Below are 16,211 nucleotides of genomic sequence, written 5' to 3'. Positions count from 1 at the left end.
GCCTATATAGGGCTGAAGGAGTTTAAGGGTTTGTTGGAGACCCTGTATGTCCCCCTCCCCCTACACACACACATAAATCTCTTCCTCACCCTCCTGGGCAGTGCCTCCTTCCTTCAGACTCGGGTCCTCTACCAGAGGCCTGGGAGTCTGAGGGTTCTTCGAAGGATCTTAGCTGTTCCTAATACTGTGCTCTTCTGAACAGAGATCTTTGATGTGGTTTGGTTCCTGGTATCTGTTGGAGCCATCTACTCAGCTTGGACATTACTGCCCCTGGTGTCACAATCACTACTGTTAGCGCTGTTGCCTTCATACCCCACATTTTCTCTAGCTCCTCTTTCAGCCCCTGGAATTTCTCCAGCTTCTCATGTTCCTTCTTTCTGATGTTGCTATCACTTGGAATGACTACATCACCACCACCACTGTCTTCTGATGTTTATCTACCACCACTATATCAGGCTGACTCAGGCCCAGTTCCCAACAGACTAAGCTACCACCGGCCTGTCATGGTGTTAAAAAAGGTAAAACAATATCTCAAACTGAGTCGTTTGAGTGAAGTTTCGATGTTTCATTGACATGTCCTGTCCTCTCCTCTCCTCTCCTCTCCTCTCCTCTCCTCTCCTCTCCTCTCCTCTCCTCTCCTCTCCTCTCCTCTCCTCTCCTCTCCTTTACCTGTACTCCCTCTTCTCCTCTCTCTCTACCATCATGGGATTCTGTTAAGCGCCTAGAAACAATTTTGATTGTAACAGACGCTATATAAATAAAGATTGATTGATTGATTTCTGTTTACACCACAGGATTTTCCTGTTGTGTTCTATTTTATATGGTAGTTAGAACAGCACCCAGATCAGAGAAAAGGTCTGCTGAAATATCCCATAATACCAGATTAACAGCTTTTATTGCTTTAGTGTTTGGATGTGCTGAGATGAGTGGACACGACCTCCTGCCGCCGTGCAGCAGGTGCTCCAGCCTGGCTGTCGGCACACATGATTCAGAGTGTGACAGAATCAGAAGCACAGATATTTTTACCAGCAGATCCTGCTGAGCTCCCTGTGGTCTTGTCTCTGTCATTCACTCCAGCTTCTCATTAAACCGCTTAGCTTTTACCATTAAACATCAAAACTGCAAGATGATTCAAAGAAAAAAATATAAAAGCCAAAAAAACAACACAAAAGCAGCATCACAATCTCTTAGAGAGGATGTGAGAAAACAGAAGAACAAGTGAGATTTGAACATTTTGCTGTTTCTCCCCTTAGAAGAGTGAGAGTGAGGACAGAAAAAGGATGGAAAGGGGACAGAAACAGTCACATACATATATGCTAACATGTATGCTATCACGCTGGACATGTTTTGCTCAGGCCCAATGTTGTGACAGGGGACCAACACCAATTATCTCTCTGGCACCAAAAATGGCCATTTTCTCCTGAAAGCAATTTTTTACTTTCATCATTTAGCGGACGATTTTGTCCAAATTGACATCAGGCACAGTACTCAAAGGCTTTAACACACTGGAAATCCAAGTCATGGTGAGGTTGAAACAGGCTGGACAGGCAGGATCAGGCTAGTTGGAGAGCTGCAAACAAAGACCCGGCACTGTAAGTTCGAGACACGAGAACAGAAATAACCAAACACATGAGTCACAAAGAGTTGCTTGAGCCGAACTGAGGGAAGAACAACGAATTAGCGAAGACAGAAGTGTGGACCAGTCTTTTAAAATGGGATGCAGGTGTAGATGATTTTGCATAGATTAGTATCAGGTGTGTAGAGTGTATTATGGGAGTGAACTGGAAAGCAGCCCTGTCCAGGCTGGAAAAAGAAACTAGGAAAAGACTGACAAGAATCAGTTGGGAGGGGGAGAGGGGAAACACTAGGCAGAACTCCTGACAGCAGTCCCCTCAACAGGCACCTCAAGGCGACCCACTAGACCTGTCCATTGTACCCAGTATCCGGGTCCAGGATAAAGGAACAGGGCACCTAGAAGTGTTCCTCAGGCCCATATCGCCGAAACAATTAGGTATTGGAGACAACATCCCTGTCAAGCATTCACCAACTGCTGCATTTTATAGGCAGGATGATCATCAATGAGCCAGGGAAGGTGGGGGCTTGGAAGGAGGGGACAGAGGGCTAGTGGAAACACGCTTTAGGGAAACATGGAAGGTTGGATATTCATGGACTCGGGTAGGGTCAACCGGATGGCAGAAGCACTGATCATTTTCCTGATGGGGAAGGGATGAATGAAGCGGGGAGAGACCTTCCATGACTTGCTGGCCAACAGGATATTGTGGGTGGAAAGCCAGACCATGCTGTTCAGCCCCTGGTAGTCGATGCATGGTCATGCATGGTGTCTCGATCTTCTTTTCCGTGAAGAAGAAGCCTGCCCTGAGAGGTGAGGAGGAAGGACAGATAATTCCTTTGACATTCCACTGCCTCCCTCTCTGGAGAGGACCTTCTCCTTGCCAAATTGCTCTAAGCTAGGGATTTCTCTGAAGTGGGACCCTGGCTCCTCAGTAGCCCTTCTGCTTTTTTTTTTCTTGAGCCTGGTATTTTGGTTGCCCCGGACAACCAGAAATGAAATGTCCAATACACAACACTTGCATGAATCCTGCAGTGTTCATGGGGTTAGTCTTACATGCCCCCACTGCATTGACTGTTGAGCCGCACGTGGGGTGTTTGATAACAAAGTGAGGCTAGCCTGGAATGGGCTAGTCTGTGCTAGTAAGGACAAGGGAGAAATTGGAGAAACGGGGAGTACCGGTGTGCGGGATACTCGTTTCCTGGCATCTTGGTCTCAGCGCAATATTGGGTTTCGTCCCAGAAGTCAACCAATTACTCAGCCACAGGGTGTTTTCCCTGGCGGGGAGTCAGCAGGTGGGTGGAGGCAATTCCGGATTGATCCGGGTGATCAAAAACACATTTTCTTCAGATTTCCCCCTAGCTCCTTGTAAGGCATCGCTTCCTGGCGATTGGGGAACTGACCGCCTCCACCCAGGCCAATGCCTTGGCTCGTAGCAGACTGGCTAGATAGGAAAATGGGGACAGCATGTGCCTTCCGTTGGAACACTAACTGTTATTGAAGCGAGAAGCCAGGACACTTGTCCAGCCCCCCATAGGATGGCTCTGGATCAAAGACATGGAATTTGGTGTCGTCCTGCTGTGCTGAGAGCGGGAGTGGTGGGCTGAAGGGCGGAACAGGGAAGAACTGCTGAGTTTAGTCTGACACTGCCTTAGCCATGTTAGTACTGGGCCTGTAACAACCGTGTTGACCGAGTCACAGGTGTGTAGATGTTATGATGGGAGTGAACCGGAAAAGAGCCCTGCCTAGCCTGTGGCTGACAATGGCTCGGGTGCTGATAGATGCTGGGGAAATCCAGCTGGAGGGGCAGTTGAGGGCTTTTGTTGAGCAGATGTGGCAGGGCGTGGCCTGCCCTCCGAACAGGTGCCATATGGAGGTAGTGCCTTAATTGGTGGGTGGGGAGAAAAGGTTTATATAAGGCACTGCCTCCAGCTGGCTTTAGTTTTTTCCCCCTTCGACGGTACGGCGGGGTTGCGGCTTATCTGGGCGGTTCGATCAACAGAAACTGTTTCACAGAACGAGCATGCTGTCTGGCAGCGCCAAGAAGGTTGGTGCTTCCTCCCGCCATCCTTCCGTCTAGGGCGCTTTGCCGTAAGGGCCCGCGCGCTAGTTTGCACTGGGCAGTTGGCTGCCGGCTGGTGTCGGTGGGTCGCGTTGCCCCAGCGGGAACCCCTCACGGAGTGGTGGCGCCACCAGTCGGCACGGACTACCCCGCTTACTGGACCCACTGCTGCTTTGGCTCCGTCCTTTAGTTCGGGACTCTCTCCTGTTCGCTCTCGCTCTCTCTCTCTCTCGCTTTCTCCCCGCGCTCGGAGAAACGGCGCTGAGACGCAGTGGTACCGCCGAGGCGACCACGGAGTTATTCCCTTCCTTTTAGACTCTTAACAGCGTGTAAATTGTATCATCAACCTATATTTACTCTTTTTAGGTTTTTGTTTCTTTTCGTTTCTTAGTTGACGTTGTGTTCTTTTAGATGATCTGGTCACAATTTATTTGCCTGTCTGTGAGGTGTGCGTGTGTGCTCGTCACGTCAAATTGTTTATCACTGAAAGTTTAATTGTTCCTTTTCTTTGTGGACAGGTGCTGCGGGCCATGGCGGGGACCCAACCCCTGGTGGAGGGCGTTTTCATCACCCCTCGTGTGTGGTTTTGTTTGCAGTAGCACTGGTGTTTTTAGTTTGTTTATCTCCCCTAATTGAGTTTTACCTGCTGGTGGGGCCCCAGCCCTGTCCACCCCTTTTGTTAATTTAACTTTTATACAGCCGAGTTATATTTTGTTGAGTATTGGATTAAATAAAATTGTAGTGCATAACCCTCGATCCAGTCTCTGCCTCTGGAATAGAACTTATCTGCGCGTGCCTGTTCTCTGGTTAATTCCTGGGGTGAAATTCCCCAGGTGGCGTTGTCGTCAACCGTTACACCTCTCTCCACCCCGCCACACATGCAATGGAGAGCCTCAGGCCACCAAGACCCAGCTCCAGCTGGAGAGGAGGAAGGATGGATGATACCTGCTTGGAGTAAGTTCTTAATATATTCTTCCATCATGGGATCCCCTGAGAGCTGCTCAATGGTGCAGTCAGGCTCTTGATGTGGAGGAAGAGAAGACGCTTTACTCTAGAGAGGCCTTTTTATCCTCATGGTTGTCAGTGTGTAGTGGCAGGTGTTGAGATAGCAATGCGCAGAACTTTTGATTTGCTTTATGATCTATCATCAAACCTTAACAGTTACTGCAAACACTGATAATGTTGCTGTTGAAGCCTGGTCTGGCTTTTTGGGGGAGGTAGTAAAGATATAATGATGGAACAGGTAAATTTAGCGGAGGGGAAGTGGAACACTGACAGCACCTGGACCCGTGCTAGAGCAGTCTTAGCAGAAAAGACACAGAGGGACATAAATCTGTCTTAAATTATTCAGCCTGGAGGGGATGATGCTAAAAATGATTAAAAAAAGATGATTATTCGTTTATATTTCCTGTAATGTAATCAGGAGTTTCTGAATGTTTAATGCAGACGTGTTTAGCCTCCAGGACACCAGCCATCAGAATTGCTTTAGAGGAAAATGGCAAAACCAATGATGAGATGGATCATGGTGGAACTAGAAGATCAAACGTGCAATCCTGTAGCTGCCATGCTGCTGCCATCAGAAAAGGACTTTTACTGTTGGGCAAGTGGATGAAAAAATAGGAGAGAAAGTTGCGAGAGTTGAAAGACTCGGTGGAACACTTCCAATAAAGCTCCTGTTCCAATGAATAGCTTTGGCTCCACAGGGAGGACTGCACCACACCTCTGCAGCATCCCACAAGCACCGCGGCTCTCCGCTGTGTCAGACATCAGCTCCAAGTCTATTTTGCAGCAACTTCACTTCCACGACGTATACGGAAACAGGCACATCCGGACCATCTAGGATCTGGATGACAAACTGTAAACCTTTTAAAAATCCTGTGACACAAGCAGGGTTCTGAGGAAGTGGAACTATTTTACAGAAAGAAAGACAAAGACCTGGTGGAAAACTGTAGGAGTTATGGGTGAGAATGTTCACTTCAAGTTAACTATCATTTCAGCGACTTTCTAATGTGTTCAAATAGCATCTCGTGTGTGTATGTGTGTATCGCTGCATAGCTTCTCCAGCAGTGATGTAAGCACATGTTGCCCTCTCCTGATGCCTGTGTCTCCACCCTCTGATGTTGACAGGAAGTGAGGTGTGTGGCAGCTTCGCTCCTCCCTCAGAGAGGTGCTTCAGTCTGCAGTGCTGCACCACCCCCAGACCGAGCCAATGATCTGTCTGATCCCACAGAATGCAGCTGGCTTATCACCCGCTATGTTTACATGACACTTGAAAAAGGAATTATTGCCTCAATCCAACCGTAACTGGACAAGTGAAGTGCCTGTAAATGGGTTAGTCCAAGAGATACCGGTGCTCTTCGTGTCTGACCAAGATACACAGATAATGTGATGGCAAATCGATTTTCTCCACATGTTGCATACGAGGTAAAGAAAGTGGCACGATTATCTATCTTCCCCTCCTTTGAAATGCTGGTCTGCAGCCTGATTTCAGTGATTTCGCCTATTGGTGCAATAGATCAATAGGAAATGGGGCCACATGAAGGAGGAGGAGGACATTTTCCCCTCCACTTTCAGACTTTACCTGTTATTCCAGCATACTGGTGGTTGAGATATTAAATCAGTTATGTCATTTTAAATATATTCATGTGTGAATTTTGGGAGAATTGATTATTGATCCTAAATGTTTATCACATTGTTTTAAAGGGGGTTGGCGGCAAAGAAGAAACTGAACATGTTGGGAGGAGAAGGAGTCGACCCCCATCCTGTATTGCTTATATGATGTGCTTTGTTCTGTCTTGTGAAGCGCACTGTTTGTGCTGGTCACATGTACAACATGTGCTACATGAATAAACTGAATGCACATACACTATGTGGCTCTGAGTCTCTCTGTCATCCAGTCTTGAGGTTTCATACTAAAGGACTCTGCATTAGCAGAGGTGGCCGACTTTTATGCTATATCTATTTTAATTAAAGTAGAGTAGTTTCATGGATAAATGTGAGAAGGGTCAACTGGGGTAAACTGGGAAACTTTATGTGAGCTTGTTTGTGAAGAGAACAGAATAACAATGTGTGATATCTGTTTGGGTTAGGGCTCTCAAGGCTGTGCTGAGGGCCGCTTCGATATAGCCAAAATATGTGCCAAAATATGTGCAACGTGACTGAGCTGATGTAAACTATGTAACCATGGAAACGTCTTTTACTGTGTCTTGTGCTGAGTTTAATAAAAGAACCAACTTGGGTGGGGGAGAGAGACTCTCTCCGGGACAGCGCGATCAGCAGACGTGTCTGGGACGGAGCGGAGCCCCCCTTGTACAAGGTTGAAAAGCAACGTTGGCTTCTGGTCTCAATTTGTGGTGAACTTGGGTCGTGCGCCTGTCTGAGTACACTTCTGAAGATTTCGACGACACTGTACACATGCAAGGAAAGAACTAAAAGCATGTGCTAGAAATATCTTTAACAGGCAGACAAAAAGCATGCCTTGAATAGACAGGATCATTCCCAGGAAGGGATCCAACCAGTTGGTAATCACTGACAGGGGGGTCAAATAATCCATCGTGGCCCACAATTCAAAAGGTTTGCCCACCCTTGCCCTAGAATATCCCCAAGAAAAGCATTAATCATCTTACCAGACCCAGGTACTCAAGAAGTTGCATCCTCCCTCCCCTCACATGGTGATTATATGGGTTTGAGTGTCTCCCTGGCATGTCACAACTGCACTGGGGCCTGCCCTAAGGTCAGCAGTATCCATGTTTACTGGGAGTATGTTGACAGCAATAGGTTCTGCTGGTGGGGATGGTTATGGTTAAGGGAAGCCAAGAAGTCAATGGCAGTTGTTTCAATCACAATCCACTACTCTTTGCTCTGTTGGTCATCTCCCATTGGCAGGTGGTCTCAGTTTCTCCTTGGAGTCTGTCTCACCAACAAGAGGAGTGGTTAGTGCAACCAGTCACAGCAGAGTTCAGTAGACATGCTTGATCTTTCCCACATCGTGTCCTGGCGGGAGATAGTTTCTTTTACAATCTTTACTTTTTTGGGACCCAAAATGTCCTGGACATTTAACTACTTTGGGCAAACCAATATAAGTGGATTACAATAATCCAACCTGGAGGAAATAAACACATCACTTTGAGACAGGATGTTTCTAACTTTAGCCATGTTCCATAGGTGATAGAAGGTGGTCCTTGAGACAAGCTCAACATGCTCAGCGTAAAGACCAATCCTGATTGAATACAGCTTTGAGGGTGGATTTATTAGTTTCTCTAGCCCTGAACCAAGAATTATGTTAATATTCCACTTCAGCGCCTCCTGCTGGTGACAGAAAATGTCAAATTCTCAATCTGACTGATCCCAATTCAACACAACTGCCAATACTGGGCTAAATTATGCTCAATTATGCACAAGGGTTTCTCACGCCAAAATATTTCATTGTAACAAGGGCAAAATTACAGATTATATCAGCTCCATCCTGCCTTCAATGAAGTGTGATAAATTCACCTCTTTTTTGGAGTCGGCAGGAACAGTCTCGTGATAAACAGGTGGGGCGTCGGACATTTTGATTTAAGTGCTTGAATAATCAAGTGGTCATCGGAAGGTGTGGTTTTGGTTCCTGGCTGTGACCTTACACATAACGTAGATATTGTCACAGCTGCGGGCAATCATGCCCGTGAGCCGCCTCGCCCCGCACACCTGTTGCGCATCAGGACTCTAATGAGCGCTCGTCTTAAACCCCGGAGGCACACCTGCTCTCTGCCAGATCGTTATTCGTTCCCGATGACTTTCCAGCTTATTCCTGTTTGCCTGCCTGGTTCCGACCTTGCCTGTTCCTGACCATTCTGTTTAGCCTGCTCCCCTGTAAACTCTGTCTGCCTTCTGCCCGATCTCGACCTTGCCTGTCCCCGACTATTCTGTTCTGCTTGCTCCCCGGAAAATCCTGTCTGTTGTCTGTGTCCGACAATAAAGCGGTGTTCAGCCAAACTCGTGTGTCGCATTTGGGTTCTTATCTGGTTCCTGACAGATATGTTTGATTTTTGGTTTCTTTAGATAGAAAAAACACCAAACTGTTTGTGGCACTTAAATAATATGTACGTATAATATTATAATAACTATATAATTTATTATAAATTAACTTTATTGAGTGATTCCTTTAAATGCTTTTTGCATGTAATATGCATAAACTAGTTGGAAAAATTCAATGTTTGATGCCTTTCAACATGTAAAAGAATTCTGCAGTATGATGAACAAAAGGAGTGGTTGATGCCGAACTCTTGTTTGGTGGAAGATAACAGGCTCTGCTAGACAGCTGAAGAGATACATGTTTGCTGTGAACTGCTTGAGTAACTATGGACCGTCCCAGAATGTTGAGATAAAACATTTTAATCATCAGTCCAAGGTCATCTGCTACATTAGGGTTAGGTTCCTGGCATAGAACAGAGTAAAGAGTTCAGCTCTGCTTCACCCTCAGACAACTCTGGATGTGCCAGTGTGCACATGTGAGTTGTGTATTCCTGCAGGAGAGTCAACTTTGTCTGCTTTTTGTGATCAGAGGATTCCAGTGAATCATTGTTAGCAGAGAATTCACCTGACAGACTTGATCCTTGGTCCATCACCCTGGAGTTCAACAGCCCCTCCATCACAGACTGTGGAACCTGAATCTCTGCATGGAGAAGTCCAGGTCTCCTGACTGAAAGACCTCCACCTGAATTGGTGATCAAAAGAGGCCAAGGACTGGGGGTGCAGCGGTGACAGATTCTGAACATCAGTGAGCACCAGGACATCTGCTGATAAGAAAAGGACAATTTTGGGATTCCGGGACTCCATGTAGAGGAGGAGAGGAGAGAATGGTTTGGTTTTCAAATCCCATTTATTTGCACTAACAAAAAAAACATCAAGTTGTCATTAACTTGTGGAATCAGTTTTAAACTATATTTTGGACTGAAGATGAAGAGAATGAAAGAAAAAAACCTTCCCTCAACCCTCAAACCATCCTTTTAAAAGTTCAAACAGTGCAGTGAGTAGCCTACATTCAACTAAAAATGATGATCTAAAAATTCCACCCGTGAACGAAAAACATACTCCTCCCCCAGTTCCGGATCAAGGTTGTGGCTATTGCCCCATGTATGACCCTCCACTGGAGGTCAGCGATCTGCCTTTCAGCAGGCATCTTATAGAGGCAGCTCAACTGCCTTTCGGGGAGACGTCTGGATCAAGAAACTCGGTCCACCTCGACTCCCTGTACCTTCAGTTCCGCAGTGTTTTGAGTAACAGCCAACATGCTCCCTTTAGGCCACATTAGTAAGGAGCAAATGTCCATTGCTGTCCAGATGTTACCTAGTTGTATTACTCCAGATCAAATGATCATCAACTCCAAACATTTATTGAAGGGATAAAAGCCACAAAAATCTGCACGTTCCTGCTCCTAAACTCAGACTTGAGCCCTCCGCTGCTGGAGGCCAGAGTGGCACCATGCAGGGGGACAGAGGATAGCGTCTAACCAGGATGACTTCTCTTCAGTTTACTGACGCTCAGTGCATCACTCTTCTCCTCCTTTCACCTCATCTGTACTCCTCGCTCCCTGCCCTCCGCCCCCCTCCTTCCATCTGCAGAGACAGGCTGAAGAAACTCTTGTGCGTGTTCTCCTCACTTAGCCGTGAACCTCCTCCTGGTGGATCCTCCATTTGGGTCATTTTCAATAACATTACGCTGGACAAATGATCATTCAGATATCCATTTCTCTGGATGGAGCTAGTCCTAAGGTAGCAATAGCCACATGGCCATATCACAGTTTCCAGGATTCACTCTCTTTATCTCCTGTGAACCACAAACAAGAGTATCTGAAGATCAGCATGACAAGAATAGGGGCCCCTCTCCTAGCTCTGACTGTTCGCCTTCTTGTGACTCTGCCACTCATCATCTGTGACAATGAGCCACGTTAATAACGAGAGCGTGATTAAAATCTCCAGATCTGCTGTCATTCAGTCAGTGAGTTCATCATCTGACAGCCGAGCTCTCAGCCTCCTCTTCCTCATGGCTGCGGCCACTTGTTCTATCACGACATGTCTGTCCTTTAGATCTCCAAGCAGCAGACTGTGCTAGCAGGCAGATGAATATTCCACCCATGTCAGATATTCCACCCATTGTCAACAACATCCTGTTTACCATCATGTAGCACGACCCAACGCTGTAACGGTGACAACTTATACGATGCAATAGACAAAAGAAGTCATTTACCTTAAATATATGTTAGACATAAGGTGTCAATGTGGCCGGGCGCTCTCTAAAAGCACTGATAATAAGAAATATGCTAAACCAACAATGCCAATCAGGGATAAGTAGAGAGCCAAAGGACTCTAAAAAAAGGCTCAGAGGTTCTGTGAAATCAGGTGAACCGAGTTAAAAGCACCCAAAACTAACCACAGAAACCTAACTTAGCCAAGGTAGTGAAAACACAAACAATTTTGAAATCACAGCTGCTTCGCAGTGCTTTAAACTGAGTCCCGTTCCAATCCAGTCCACTACTCCTCTCTGTGTGCCTGTGTCTGTTCAAACATCCTCATTGCTCAGCTCTGTGAGGCTTCCTCACCCTGTCGGTCCCTGCCGAAAAAAGACATGGGACAAGTACGTTACCAAGCCTGTTACCACCACAAAATAGTCTGGACTCACAATAAGGCAGCAATAAATAAATAAAAAATAAAAATACCCATCACAGCAATGCAATAATTAAAATATAATAAAGCAAATTTGACCCTGTCACATTAAGGCTTAGGGTGATTCTGGTTCCATGTAAGGGGACCCTCCTGCTGATGGCCGGCTGGGTAGAGAGAGAGGAGAGGGGGGAGGACAGGTAGATGAGAGAATAGGTAGGAGAGGAGAGGCACAGAGCACAGAAACACATACAAATATACACTATTCATGCAAGCCGCCAGCCGAGTGGGTCAGCGGGGCTGGAGGTCATCACGCAGCTCTGAAGGCGGCGATACCTGTAAATGAATACAGAAGGGGGGGAGAAGCAGAAAAACAATACAAGAATCAGCATAACTAGTCTGCTGGAGAGGAGAGGAGAGGAGAGGATGCTGATGCTGATGCTGCACTTTGTCTTTACTGTGACTGCTTTGAAAATACATGACTAAAGTTAGAGGAAGAGTTCATCTTGAAACTCTGAGCTTTAAAAGGCTACAAATGCTAAAGATCCTCCTCCCAACTACCCAAGGGTTTGGTTCCAGCTCCTCATCTGACAGCTGCCAACATTAGAATTAATGCTCTTCATGTGGGGATGAAGCTTTCAGTGGACAAAGCCACTGAATAATAGCAAGTACAGGAACAATGAGCTTTATCAGAGGATCAAACAACAGGAACCAGAGCTGATAGTTCATTAGACAATGAGGACGATATCACGTTCATGTCCTCCATCATCATCTCTGTGTTCGTGTCAGACAGCTGCAGTCTGAAGAGTGCCCACACTCCATCTCAGCAGCATCTCTGCTCACACGGAAGAGTCATCTCTGAACATCTTCAATTTAACCCTGCAGAGACGAATCTGGGAGGACTCTGATCCAGATCCATTTATTTAAACAAATTATGCAAAGTCAACTATCTTTTTTCATGGATGGAAAAATGAATAAGATTATTACAAATGTTAAGTTCAATCAATCAATATTTATTTATATAGCATCTTTTACAATCAAAATTGTTTCTAGACGCTGACCCTAGACAAGCTACAATGGCAAGGAAAAACTCCCCTTTAACAGGAAGAAACCTTGAGCAGAACCAGGCTCATGTAGGGGGACCCTCCTGCTGATGGCCGGCTGGGTAGAGAGAAGGGAGAGGAGAAGGGAGAGGAGAGGAGAGGAGAGGAGAGAATAGGCCTAGATCATAGAGAATATGTTCAGAAATACATTATATTAAGTAAATTATGCTGCCAGTAGAGTCAAGTTGAGTGGGTCAGCGGGGTTGGAGGTCAGTATGCAGCTCTGAAGGCGGCAATACCTGTAGATGAATACAGAAGGGGGGCAGAAAAAACTACACAAGAAATAGCATCACTAGTCTATGTGATGAGGAGAGGAGAGGAGAGGAGAGGAGAGGAGAGGAGAGGAGAGGAGAGGAGAGGAGAGGAGAGGAGAGGAGAGGAGAGGAAACCATGACCCAGTGGGGTGACAGAGGCCTGTCAGGTGATCATGTTTCTGGACCCCGACAGCCTTGGCCTATAGCAGCATAGCTAAGATGTGACCTAATGATTAGACGACCCCCTAAGTATGATAATTTGTCTGTCTATGATAGTAACTGGAACTACAGAATTAGTAACAATAAGCTTTTTCAAAGAGGAAGGTTTTAAGTCTGATCTTAAAAGTCTGATCTTAAAAGCTCCCTGTCCGTACCTGGACAGGGAGCTGGTTCCATAGCAGGGGGGACTGGTAGCTAAATGCTCGGCCCCCCATTCTACTCCTAGAGACTCTGGGAACCACAAGTAGACCAGCATTCTGAGAGCGGAGCGGTCTATTGGGCTGGTAAGGTGTCACTAGCTCCTCCAGGTAGGATGGAGCTAGGCCTCTGAGGACCTTGTAGGTCAAAAGAAGGGTTTTAAAAATTATTCTAAATTTAATGGGCAGCCAATAAGGCGACGCCATTACAGGAGTTATGTGATCTCTTTTGTCAATACCTGTCAGAACTCTGGCTGCAGCATTTTGGATCAACTGAAGGCTTCTTAAAGAGTTCTTTGGACACCCTGATAATAAAGAACTCCAGCCTGGAAGTAACAAATGACCACCTGCCAAAAAACTTTTCAGCATCTTGCCGTGTCAGTAGTTTCCTGATCCTTGTGATAAGTTAATATTACATATCTTTCATTTATGTGTATGAGGTAAATAAGTTAATGTAATTTTATTTTGGATGTGTTACTTATTTCAACTGAGCTGTTTTGAACTGAATGAATATTTTCTTAGCACAGATTTATCAAAAACAAGCCACTAAAGTAAGTCAAAGTTAGATTTTTTTTTTGTAAAATGAGACTGTCAGTGTTGTAACCACAATTCAGCAGTAAAAGCTGGGCCAGACTAGAACGAGGCCCTTGTGAAATGTGGCGCAGCACCAGGAACCTTCTGAAGCTCGAGTTCACCATCACATCTGGGGAATCTCCCTCCTGTAGAGACAATATTCCAATCAGGCATTAATCAGCAACACATGGAGGACCGTGGTGGCTCCTGAATGTTTGGATGAATTTTCACTGAAGCACATTCTGTAAAAAAAGAAATTAAATATTGATTCCCAAAAGTGACAGGTTAAGATTAAATGGTGCATTCAAGTGCTACTGCTAACTGTTCTAAACTACGCTGCATTTCACAATGTGTCCCCGCTGTACTGTGTCCCTTCTGTAAGGTGTCCCTGCTGTATCTGCTGTACTGTGTCCCTGCTGTAATGTGTCCCCTTTGTAATGTGTCCCTGCTGTAAGGTGTCCCTGCTGTATCTGCTGTACTGTGTCCCTGCTGTAATGTGTCCCCTTTGTAATGTGTCCCTGCTGTACTGTGTCCCTTCTGTAAGTTGTCCCTGCTGTACTGGGTCCCTTCTGTAAGGTGGCCCTGCTGTACTGTGTCCCCTTTGTAATGTGTCCCTGCTGTACTGGGTCCCTACTGTAATGTGTCCCCGCTGTACTGTGTCCCTTCTTTAAGGTGTCCCTGCTGTACTGTGTCCCTTCTGTAATGTGTCACTGCTGTAATGTGTCCCTGCTGTACTGGGTCCCTGCTGTACTGTGTTCCTGCTGTACTGGGTCCCTACTGTAATGTGTCCCCGTTGTAATGTGTCCCTGCTGTACTGGGTCCCTACTGTAATGTGTCCCTGCTATACTGGGTCCCTGCTGTACTGGTGCTGTGTCCGAAACCACCCCCTATACCCTACATAGTGCACTCAATAGTGTGGACGCCATTTTGAAATAGTGTCTGAATTCCTAGTGAGCCTCGCTGTAGTGCACTCAATGTATCCCACAATGCACTGCGGAAAGTAGTGTACAACTGATGCACCCTAACTCGGAAATGTATCCCATCAGCCTTTACAGTATTACGTGACACCATAAAGGCTGATGGGATACTTTTTTTTAAACGTAATTTCCACTGTGCTGTTTGATATATGAGATTTTTGGGAAATAAGAAATCAAGGTGTAATTTACAATTGATTTCAGTAGGGGTCCAATATTATCATCCTAAAATATTACAATATAAATGTGAAGAAAAAAATTTAATCAACCTTCACTGCCCCCCTCCCTCACTTAAAATTGTTCTTCAGAATCGTCTGTTCCTCACCAGGCGACAGGATCTCAATAAAATAATATTTACAAAGATGAAAAGTAGCTCGGGATCCATTTTTTGATGAAAAATTGCTTTATTAAATGTTTCCCCTGCAGCGGAATATGACTTGAGAATGTGCCATCACGTCTTGGCTTGAAAATGTCACTGGACACTAATTGATTTAGGTAATAAGGAATTGTTATTTTATTATTATTGACATTAATATTTATTAATTAATATTATAAATATATTATTATTATTATTATTATTATTATTATTATTATTATTATTATTATAATAAATTATATTATAATTTATATTATTATAATATAAAGATAATAATAGGGTAAAATATTGCATTTTTAAAGAAATGACTGCTGAATGTGTTTGGGTATGTTTTGAATGGGTTAAAATAATTAAATGGACCTGGCCACTTTTACCGGCGACTGGTTTGTAATTATTATGCGACACGATGACGTCATTTTGCGTGTGCCGTAGTGTCTGAACGCTAACTTTAAATTCAGTGCACTATGTAGTTCACTCAATCCATATCCCCCATGTAGTGAGTAGTGAATAGGAGACGAGTGTGTGGTTTCGGACACAGCGTTAGTGATATAGAACCCGAGTTAGTCTAAATTAAACATCGTCTTATACAATTTGATAGTGTCTTTTTTCAAGGCCAAAAGTAAGTGTTTCCATCATGGGAAACTTGGGGTAATTTTATGGGCTGGAGCTGATGGTGCAAAGCTCGCTGCAGGAACCTCCTCCAACCAGCTATTTAAAGGAACTTGGCTAGAAGAAATCCTGGGTGGGAGTTGTGGGTTACTCAGCGATACTGTCACACAATTGAAACACCAAGGGGCGCTACCTCAGTGGAGAAGGGACCAATGAGAGGGCCCAGTGAGATGAAAGAGTTCCTGTAAAGTTCTTGCCCCCAGTAGTTACCCAATACTCTCGCAATGCAAACGCACCTCAGTGAAAATGCTAGTGTCCTCCGCACTCTTACTGCAGTGACTTATGGTGGACAATTTTGTCCAAATAAATATCAAAGACTTTGGGCATAATTACCTCAAAGGGATTTCAGAGCATCAAAGCCACAAAGCCAATAAAGTATAAAGGGCTAAAGTATATATATATAAAGTATATAAATGTTATATAGTTATATTATCATTTCGAAATTAATAGAATTGAGGAGTGATTATATATTACATTTATTTACTCGAGGGCAGATTAAAAGATCTCAAAATGTTCTCAACATTCACCGCAGCAATGTTAGGACAAAAGCAAACCAAGCTTTCTCCAAATGTGA

At 45.0% G+C, this 16,211-nt stretch overlaps 2 long non-coding RNA genes across 2 annotated transcripts; one reads left to right on the top strand and one right to left on the bottom strand.

The window, feature by feature from the left end:
• Nucleotides 1–5,336: 5,336 nt before the first annotated feature.
• On the top strand, nucleotides 5,337–6,498 carry LOC115249267 (uncharacterized). Its single transcript, XR_003887966.1, has 3 exons — nucleotides 5,337–5,593; nucleotides 5,760–6,056; nucleotides 6,336–6,498. It is a non-coding gene; the product is annotated as an uncharacterized lncRNA (long non-coding RNA).
• A 2,540-nt stretch (nucleotides 6,499–9,038) lies between these two features.
• Nucleotides 9,039–15,902, bottom strand: LOC115249273 (uncharacterized). Its single transcript, XR_003887973.1, has 4 exons — nucleotides 15,874–15,902; nucleotides 11,212–11,222; nucleotides 9,211–9,406; nucleotides 9,039–9,136 (listed from the first exon to the last, which is right to left on the bottom strand). It is a non-coding gene; the product is annotated as an uncharacterized lncRNA (long non-coding RNA).
• Between the last annotated feature and the right edge of the window lie 309 nt (nucleotides 15,903–16,211).

Source organism: Takifugu rubripes, chromosome 3 (genome assembly GCF_901000725.2).
Source record: "Takifugu rubripes chromosome 3, fTakRub1.2, whole genome shotgun sequence".
NCBI lineage: Eukaryota > Metazoa > Chordata > Actinopteri > Tetraodontiformes > Tetraodontidae > Takifugu > Takifugu rubripes.
This window is presented reverse-complemented; position numbering and strand designations above follow the sequence as displayed.